The sequence below is a fragment of the Podarcis filfolensis genome (assembly GCF_964270895.1).
Source record: "Podarcis filfolensis genome assembly, chromosome: 11".
Classification (NCBI taxonomy): domain Eukaryota; kingdom Metazoa; phylum Chordata; class Lepidosauria; order Squamata; family Lacertidae; genus Podarcis; species Podarcis filfolensis.
In genome coordinates this window covers 41,032,035-41,042,583 of record NC_139613.1, presented here as the reverse complement: position 1 = coordinate 41,042,583, position 10,549 = coordinate 41,032,035, and the positions used below count along the sequence as shown (strand labels likewise).

At 45.9% G+C, this 10,549-nt stretch overlaps 1 long non-coding RNA gene across 1 annotated transcript; it reads right to left on the bottom strand.

Moving 5' to 3' along the window:
• LOC310745147 lies at positions 1-3,567 on the bottom strand. Its single transcript, XR_014539985.1, has 3 exons — positions 3,485-3,567; positions 2,971-3,092; positions 1-246 (listed from the first exon to the last, which is right to left on the bottom strand). It is a non-coding gene; the product is annotated as an uncharacterized lncRNA (long non-coding RNA).
• Between the last annotated feature and the right edge of the window lie 6,982 nt (positions 3,568-10,549).

The window sequence follows — 10,549 nt, the reverse complement described above, 5'->3', positions numbered from 1 at the left end:
TGCTATTTGAATCTTGTTTATTATATATACCACAGCGGTTATGTTACACTGCGGGCTGGGCTCCAAAATTGTTCAACTGCCGCTCCTGTCCTTTTCCAGCAACATGCTGAAAGAGGAAGGGGGGGAAAATATCTCCTAGATATTGTTAACTCCCAGATCTTGCCATCTCCAGACCGCATGGCCAATGGTTAGAGATGATCGGAGTTGTGATTCAACAACATTTGCAGGGCAACATGTTGGCTTCTCCTGAGAATGTAACCAGAAAAGGAAAAGATAGCAGCAGGAGTGTTTTTAGAGACAAAGATAAGCAAGCTATGGCTGTAATCTTACACAGTGGTACCTCGGGTTACAGACTCTTCAGGTTCCAGACACTTCAGGTTACAGACTCCGCTAACCAAGAAATAGTACCTCGGGTTAAGAACTTTGCTTCAGGATGAGAACAGAAATCGCATGACAGCAGTGGGAGGCTCCATTAGGTAAAGTGGTACCTCAGGTTAAGAACAGTTTCAGGTTAAGAATGGACCTCCAGAACGAATCAAGTTTTTAACCCAAGGTACCACTGTACTTACTTACTTGGGAGTAAATCCCATTAAATTCAGTGGGATTTATGTCTGAGTAAATGTGGTTATGCCATGAGTCTTTTCATAACACAGCCTTGGACATTTGCCCCATAATTAAAGCGTAAACTCAAAGGAGAAAAGCTTTCAGGTAGTTGATTTTATAGGTATATTTAGGGGAAGGCACAGGAGGCCAGAGGCCCAGATCCTTTGTGCTGGGACCCATATCTCCTGTCCTACCATGGCCCCCTTAGCTTTGTCAGAATCTGGCATGATTTGGCAGCCTGAAATGCAAACAGGAGGAGAAGATGAGGGACTGGAAGGTGGGCATCCAGGGGTGATGCAGGGAGGGCGTCCCTTTGTAACTCTAAAAGTCAGAGAGGAGGAACCAGATATGGCAGATTTCTCCCTTGCCCCTTCTGTGGAGCACAGAACGTCACCAGGCAGGGGGACTTGAACCAGCCAGAAGAGGAAGAAGAAGAGGAAGAGGAGGAGGAGGAGGAGTTTGGATTTGATATCCCGCTTTATCACTACCCGAAGGGGTCTCAAAGCAGCTAGCATTCTCCTTTCCCTTCCTCCCCCACAACAAACTCTCTGTGAGGTGAGTGGGGCTGAGAGACTTCAGAGAAGTGTGACTAGCCCAAGGTCACCCAGCAGCTGCATATGGAGGAGCGGGGAAGTGAACCTGGTTCACCAGATTACGAGTCCACTGCTCTTAACCACTACACCACACTGGCTCTCTAGAGTAGAATCTGGAGGCACAGTGGGGGCAGCTCCCCCCCCCTTTCCCTGGTGCTTCAGGGGGGTGGGGAGGATGGGGGACCCCAGTTGCTGTAGCCATGCTGCCACCACGCTTGGCTCCACCCCTTGGCTCTGTGCAGCATCACACGCATGACGTCAGACCATTGTCTTGGGCCCCTACAATGTTTCCGAGAAGTTGGTGTCAGTTCTAATTTCTTAGTACAGAAAGTATTGATCTGATGTATAGAGATTCTTCCTATTCTGTTTACTACAAGACAGTTCAAGAAGCTTCTCTGTGTGAAAGAAGGTTTCTGTTTGGGTTATTTCTCTGGGAACCCAAATACAGCTGGTTTAAACAGGTTCTGTTATCTTTCTGCCAAGGTTGTGCTGACTATAATTGTAAGACCAGGAGGTCTCACTTGCTTTCTCTTTTCTGTCTCCTTTGTTCTGGTCTTCTGTTTCTGCATGCTGTAGTGTTAAGTTTTAGACCAGGCTTCCTCAACCTCAGCCCTCCAGATGTTTTTGGCCTACAACTCCCGTGATCCCTATCTAGCAGGACCAGTGGTCAGGGATGATGGGAATTGTAGTCTCAAAACATCTGGAGGGCCGAGGTTGAGGAAGCCTGTTTTAGATTTATTATAAGTTTTGTAAGTTTTATGGTAAGTGCTGCAATTGGATTTATTATGGACAGTGCCAATCTTGAATGTACAGTGGTACCTCGGATTACATACGCTTCAGGTTACAGACTCCACTAACCCGGAAATAGTGCTTCAGGTTAAGAACTTTGCTTCAGGATGAGAACAGAAATCGTGCTCCAGCGGCAGCAGGAGGCCCCATTAGCTAAAGTGGTGCTTCAGGTTAAGAACAGTTTCAGGTTAAGAACCAACCTCCGGAACGAATTAAGTACTTAACCTGAGGTACCACTGTATTGGATTTGTGACCATTTGTGCTCTTTTGCCTTCAGCACCAGTAAAAGCTCTGCTGGATGAAGTACAATTGCCTCTGGTCTATTTAAGTTTTTTCCTGCTCCCCTTTCATGGGTGTCAGTTGGCACCTCTGCCCCGCATGTTGTTGTTTAGTCGTTTAGTCGTGTCCAACTCTTCGTGACCCCATGGACCAGAGCACGCCAGGCACTCCTGTCTTCCACTGCCTCCCGCAGTTTGGTCAGACTCATGCTGGTAGCTTCAAGAACACTGTCCAACCATCTCATCCTCTGTCGTCCCCTTCTCCTTGTTCCCTCAATCTTTCCAAACATCAGGGTCTTTTCCAGGGAGTCTTCTCTTCTCATGAGGTGGCCAAAGTATTGGAGCCTCAGCTTCACAATCTGTCCTTCCAGTGAGCACTCAGGGCTGATTTCCTTAAGAATGGATGCGTTTGATCTTCTTGCAGTCCATGGGACTCTCAAGAGTCTGCCCCGCATGCACCCTCCCAAATCTGTTCTGGGGATTCTCCCAGCCCTTGCTCCCAGGAAGTATACTAAGGATTGCAGGTAGGAAGCTACTTTGCCATGATGTGCTCCCACACAGCTGAGAGATGCATGCAAGTGATGAAACCACATGGGTGAGGTTGATGCTTTCCGTGGAAATGGGCACCATTACAATCACAAATAAAGTCCCATTAGTTGAATACTAATTTTCTACATTGTAAAAGTAATTTTATCAGATTCTCTTACTATTTCTTCATGTTCAGAACGGAACTCCTTACGGCGATCCCAGCACTGCTGCCCTAACACCTGGAATGTTATTTCAGACATTCAGCTCCTTCATGTAAAATTCCCAATATTACAGGAATCCACTGAAAGGCAGGAGAAGAAAGAGAAAAGTTTCCGAAACATGTTGGAGGTGAAATATCACACTCAACCACGAAAGGAACTCTTTGAGCCCTGAGGATTTGCTTGCATTTAATTTGCAACTCATCTTCGTTTTATTTTTATTTCTTAAGATGCAGATAGCTTTCAAATCTCTACGGCACACGATGATCCAACATGAAAACAGATAGGATACCAGAAAGGTCACAGAGACAGAAAATTCAATAGAATATTATTTTTGGGAGGGAGGGATCCATATTTTTCAACTGATGGGAGAAAACTCTTTCCCAGGGGAAGGAAAGACACCTTCCAAGCCTTGGCATCATCCCAGGCCCGGAAGAGTTACCTAGGATGATTATTCTAAAGCTCCTGTGCTTACTTAGATAAGCAGAGTCGTTTGCGGCATGCCAGGAGAACAGTTAGGATCACCTGGAAGAATTTTTCTGCTTTCATGTCCCCAACCACAACAGCAAAGAGACAGTGTTTTAAAGAATTCCTGCCTATAGAGATAAGGAAATGATTATAACATTTCAAACTAATGGGCCAGCCTTACCCATTAAGCAGAGTGAGATGGCTGTGTCAAGCAACAGAGGCTGGCGAGATTGGGGGGGGGGTACAATGACAAAGTATTGGAGAACAAAGCAGTTTATGTCATGCCATCTGCCCTGCTCTCCTCAGATGCAGCAGGTGACAAACCAATGTTGTTCAATTGCCAGTCATATGGGAATATTGTATACAGAACTGGGAGTTCGGAGGGCATCTCAGCAAAGGCCCATGGGCTGGACATGACTGGCTTTCTTCATTATGTCAATAAGAACTGTTTGCAGTGAAAATACGAACTTTATATGCTTCGTTGACAAAAGTTTATTCCCTCCCCTCCCCCTTTTGTGTTGAAATGCTTGTTTGCCCTTTATTTTCGCCTTCTAGAAGTTTGAGAAGTTGCTTATAATTAGGGACAGGGAGAATTTGGGTTCAGTTCTCATTTCAACGTGAACCTATGCAATTTGCACTTTCTGAAATAATACAGAAACTGAAATGCAGCTAACCTTTTGAAATTCACACTTCTCTGAATTCTGCTTTGTTGTACCTACACCTGGTTTGGTACAGCTACAGGTGGCCCTGAAACTGTTTTAAGTCAAGTGCTGACGGGCTTTTCTGTACCCTATCTATAATAACCATGCTGGATTTACAAAATATTTTATTTCTTCAGAGCCTCAGGACATTTGGATGGCAGGCCTTTGAAAGGAGCTTTTTAAGACAGACCTGTCAGCTCTCAACCTAAGTGTCTGTTGGAATTGCATGAATGTTTCCTTGCAGTAAAGTTATGGGATCATCTGGGAACCTGAAACGCCCTCCAGAACCAGAGAAGGCCTCACGGGAGTTCGGGTACACAGGAATTCCAAAGAAAGATGCTCAAACCAGCAGAGTGATCAGGTCTAACGATTTATTAAAGAAGGGTACAGACTTACAACAAAAGTCAACATTTCCCTCCTTGCCCCTGGCTCACAGCATTCTGTGGGACAGATTCCACAGCAAGGGGATGGCTCATCCACATCCAAATGAAGATACACACAATCTTTATAGGCTCAAGTAGGCTATGTCACATAGGAACACAAGGGACTGTTACCAGCATGAGTTTGACCAAACTGCGGGAGGCAGTGGAAGGCAGGAGTGCCTGGCATGCTCTGGTCCATGGGGTCACAAAGAGTCGGACACGACTAAACGACTAAACAACAACAACAACAACAACCTGTCTAGCTACGCCTGGGCCCTGTGGATACATCAGAGTGTGTGAAACACATATAAGCTCACTGCTGCAGCTGCTACCAGTTAGGTAGGGGTCATCTGGATCATCAATATGCTGCAAGCAGGGCTTCTAGACAAGCTTGCATTTTCAGGTCAACTCAGGACCAGATTTATTTGGCTGGTTCTGTTCTCCTATCTAATGGTGTGCAAATTAAGTCCATTGCTGGGACTGGGAGGGCCAAGCTACGATGTGGGAGGGTGCCGCAGATAAGAATTGTAAATATTATGCAAGTGAATGTCCTTCCTAAACCTCTGCATGTGTCTGCCATTCCTTCTGCTTCGACAAGAAAGAGACAGGAATGTATGATTGTTCAAAGTAACAGCAATCATACTTTGAGCTGTAATAGAAAAATGTAACCATGAATGGAAAGGAAGACTATTGGCCCAGTGAAAACTGCGAAGGAAAGGTTTTGAAATGCGGTTTACCCACTTATGGAAGAAGTTGCTTTTATGCGTGAACAGAAGGCATACCTTTGGTTGCTCAAGAATTGGAATGGAAGGTGTTACTAATGCCTGCATTTTGTGTACGTCCCCATCTTGGAGAAGGAGTAAGAAATAAGAGAGAAATTGCCTTATCTAAGGTCAAAATAAGCCTCCCTTTTAGTAATGATGTGTCAGGTACGTTTTGGTTCAGCCTTCCTTTGGTATGAGGCAGCAAGGGCAATGAGAGTGGCTGAATGCCCTCAGTCAGGCATTAAAAACATTAATAAATGTTTCAATTAATGCTTGGGGAGGGAATCAATGGTGAACAGTATAACATATGCTTGGTTTCCTTGCAAGATAGAATGGCGCTGGATTACATTTGGCCAAAGGAGTGTGCGCCCTGGTGAGGAATGAATGCTGCACCTATATCCCAGATAACAGCAGGGGAATGGGTAAGAATATTCATTTGGGGCCCTAAGCTATAGCTTGTTTAGCTTATATGTAAATCTGGCACTGCATATGGTTAAGATAGATGGGAAGGGGGGATGGATGGATGGGTAGAAGAGAAAAGAGGGGCAAAAAAGTTAGGAGTGAGATTAGCATCATAAAGTGATACCCAACAGAATATCAGGAGCGAGGGATGCAGGGACTGAAATAGTTAATTTGTCACAAAGAGAAACTGCTAGGTGGAATGAAAACAAGGCGATATTTGACTGGATCGAAAGGGGAGTAAGCAAGCTATGTTACAGGTATCAAAACATTTGGAGACGTCAGGAGATGGAGAATGCAACAAATCACGCTGTAGGAGCTTCAAAGAGAATTGCAGATTGAGCAGTTATGCATAGCTGACAGTGTAAAATAGGGTAGCAACAAAGGGAACGAACAGTGCCACGTCAAAAGGTGTAAACTGCTTATTGGTTCCTGTCGCTGAAATGATGCTTTAAGATTGTGTTGAACTAAGGCAACGACAGGGTGGGTTTGATGCTGATGTACCTATGCTTGCAAGGCGTTTGAATCCTTTGTAATGACTTCTTCATTGGGGTTTCACGTGCAATAAATCTTCCCTTATTCATAGGTAAAGGTAAAGGGACCCCTGACCATTAGGTCCAGCCATGGCCGACTCTGGGGTTTGGGCGCGCATCTTGCTTTATTGGCCGAGGGAGCTGGCGTACAGCTTCCGGGTCATGTGGCCAGCATGACTAAGCCACTTCTGGCAAACCAGAGCAGCGCACGGAAACGCCGTTTACTTTCCCGCCGGAGTGGTACCTATTTATCTACTTGCACTTTGATGTGCTTTTGAACTGCTAGGTTGGCAGGTGCAGGGACCGAGCAATGAGAGCTCACCCCATCGCGGGGATTCGAACCACCGACCTTCTGATTGGCAAGCCCTAGGCTCTGTGGTTTAACCCACAGCGCCACCCGTGTCCCTCCCTTATTCATACCTCGTTGCTATTGCCCTCCGGGAAGGGAACCTAAAATTCACCTGCAAGAAGAGCCTGCTGGATTTGCCCAATGGCCCATCTCTTCCAGCACCCTGTTTTCACAGTGGCCGACCAGACGTCTGTGGGAAGCAGACAAGGTGGACCTTGAGTGGACCGGCACTCTGTCCTCCTGCAGTTTCCACTGCAGATGGTGACATGCAGATGGTGGAGGCAGAGCATAGTCATCATGGCTAGTAGTCATTGATAGCCTTGCCCTCCACAAAGGTGTCGAATCTTCTTTTAAAGCCATCTGGTTTTAAAGTGGAGCCAGCACATGCAGGGATTATCCTGCACGCCCAGCCCTCCACACTCCATTATGCAATGTTTCTTCCAATAGTGAGCTAAGGTGGTTTAGCGCCCATCAGATTGGAAGTGAAATGGGGCCATTCTTCATGTCTTTTTGTGTATGGAGGAAACCTAGATAAGCAGAGCTACATAAACAAATGCCTGGTAGAAGCAATTACCTTTGCTTCCTCCTGACCACTTATCCAACAGAGCCTCCTGGTCACCCTGTACTGTAAGAAGAACCAGGGTGTGCTGGTCCAGGGGGGAGGTTACCGTGGGGCGAGGTCCAGGACCTGAGTCGAGGGTCGGCAGACAGTCCTCCACGGGCAAAGCGGGGTCCACAGCGAGGAGCCAGGCAAGGACAGGAACTCTGGGGGAACAGAACTGGGTGCTGGCCGAAACAGCTCTTCAATGACGTTGCTCCCGCAACCTGGGACCGGGCTGACTGGCCTTTATCTTCTCTGAGGCCAGGGGCGGTCCCGGCCCCCAAGTGACCCGCCTCTCCTGGCCTTAAGGCGAGCACTCCTCCTGGGAGAAACCAGTTTCCTCCACCTCTCTGCCCTGAGGCTCTGCAGCTCAGGAGAGGCCGGTGGGTTACTGGACCCAGGGGGAGACTCACCTTCCCCTGACAGGGCTGGGAGAGGCGCACCTGTAGGCAATGCGTCCTCAATCGCCTCTGGAGCCAGAGTGGATTCACCTGGTGCCTGCTCCTGAGGATCTGGCACAGGTGCAGGCGCTTCAGAATCAAGGCCCTGCCCCAGCTCAGCTGGCCCTGGAGGCGGGGACTCCTGTGCAGGCTGGGTTTCCTCCGGTTCAGCCTCTGAATCGGATTCCCAGGCCATCACAGGGGGATGGGACGGACACACTATCAAAAAGTCAGAAGTTAAATCGTTATAACAAAAAGGGGGGAAACCACTACGTAAAATCACATAGGAAATTTTTTCTGCTCTACAGTGCCATCTGTAGAGATGCATCTGGTGTTGCATGCTTATAACGCATTCAAAACATTTTTTTGACTAATGTAGCTGAGTCCCCAAACAGATAGTGGAAACCTCTTGCAGTGACAAACACAGTTGTCTCCACCAATGCTTGCTCCATGCCTTTTGCTAATAATAAAGGGCTTGCCAAACAGTCCCGAGATGCGGAGATGGCCTCAGACAGAGCCTGCCTTTTGAAAGTATCCCATTCTTCTAATGGGCCCTTCACTAACATGCAAGAAAAGTCACACCCTAGCTGTGTTCTCACAAGTATCTGCTGCTTTTTCAGTTACACTTAACTCCACTCTGAGATCGTTTGACAAAGGTCAGGCTGAAATAAATATTTAATACATGAAATAAAAATATTGCTTTCAGGCTTTGGGTTTATTTCATAGTGCAGAATTAATCAATTAGCTTACTTGGCCATTCATTAATGGAGGTGTTAAGCATTAAGTATTGGGGGAAGCCAAAAATTGTCATTCTTTCATTGCAGTGTTTCACAGTACATTGCGTTTGAAAATCTGGAAAAAACCATCCAAAGTGTTCAAACATTCAGGAACATGGGCTTGAATTGCAAGCAAATATGTTATGAGGTAACAACCTGTTATCAATTTTCTGGAAAGATGGGGAAAGTTTTACTTCCACCAGTCTTTAAACCCTTCCTCTTTTCTTCTCATCATTGCTCCCTCTTGATCAGAGATTTTAAAAATTACAATCGGCTTTAGCAGCACCCAGTAAATTTTACCAGCACCCCTAAAACCTTGTAGACAGAATCTAAACTATGGTCTTTCCCACCATGAATGTTTTTATCAGTTAGTAGAGTACGTCCAAGTAACTGGAAAGAGAAAATCCACACACATGCTCTGTACAGAAAGGACAATCAACCAGGGCTTCATATTTGGCCGTCTTTTGGAACATTTGAATAAATAGGCAAACATAAAATAAAATTACCAATACATGATGTTCTTTTTTACAATGCTGATGTAATTTGAAGGCGCCAGTATTCTGTGCTATCCAGCAGATCTGAGCTGCTTATGGGCTTGAATGACCTTGATGCTATTATTCTCCAGGAAAAGCAAACCAAACCAGTTTTGCATGCCTAAAGCCACCATACGGAAAGATTACTTGGTGTGCCTTTCGCCTGCAAAACTGGAATTCAAAATGACAAAACTTTAACGAGACTGATGTTAATGGGAGGCATAACCTCTGCTATTTACCAAAGCAAAGATACCACTCCCACTCCCCAATTTTCATGGGTCTGTTCTTCCCTTATGTACCGTACTTTTTGCTCTATAAGACTCACCTTTCCCCTCCTAAAACGTAAGGGGAAATGTGTGTGCGTCTTATGGAGCGAATGCAGGCTGCGCAGCTATCCCAGAAGCCAGAACAGCAAGAGGGATTGCTGCTTTCACTGCGCAGCGATCCCTCTTGCTGTTCTGGCTTCTGAGATTCAGAATATATTTTTTTCTTGTTTTCCTCCTCCAAAAACTAGGTGTGTCTTGTGGTCTGGTGCGCCTTATAGAGCGAAAAATACGGTACGTTGTGTGCACTGAGGGAGGTGAATATTTGTGACTGTTGTCAGTTGGGCCAGAGTCACAGGGCTTTGGAGTGGGGAAGAGTTGTTGCAATTCCATGAAGGCGTTGAGTGTAATATCTCAGCCAGGAGATTCTTCATCAGAGGATGACATGGAAGTCCCAGCATTACACCAAGCCCTGAACAGGCTCAATTTATGAGTGTGGAGCTGGGATCCTTAACTGAAACTGAGGATGGGTCATCTGCAACATGGGTGAGTTTGGCCTTGAATATCAATGGCGGACCTTCATTTTGGGGGCCCTGAAGCTTGAACTGTTATGGGGGCCCCTTCGCAACCAGCAATAAGATCTGGGTAACCACTGTTATTTTTGTTATGTACTGAAGTTCTCACCCTGGGCCAGCAGGGGGATACTGTAGATAGTTCAGGTCCACATATGCAAATAAGGGATCGAAAGTGACGTTCAGTGATTGGATAGTTACAGAAAATGGTTACTGTTGCGTTCTAGTGGAGCTCTGTATAAGCAGGCTGGCTGAACCCTTCAGTTCAGTTCTCTTCTGGCCTGTGAATAAACAAGAGCTGCTTGAAGAATCGCTGTGTCGTCTGATATGTTCACCCACAACTTAACAATTTTCTTCAGTGGAGTTGTTCCACGACAGATCACCACACCTTTCCAACTTCTGTGCTACTGACTCTCAAACTTTGGGATTGTTACTATATATACTAATCATCATCATCAAATTGAGCTGTGTGACTTGAATTGGATCTACTAGATCCAAAATTTTAAGCAATGTGCACTAAAGTTACTTCTGGGGCCCCTCTAGAATTAGGGGCCCTGAGGTTTAGGCTTCATTAGTTTCATAGTAGAACCACCCCTGTCTAACATGAATGCTTGTTTACTCAGACAAGCCCAGGACACTTTTTTTTTTTACTTATGCCA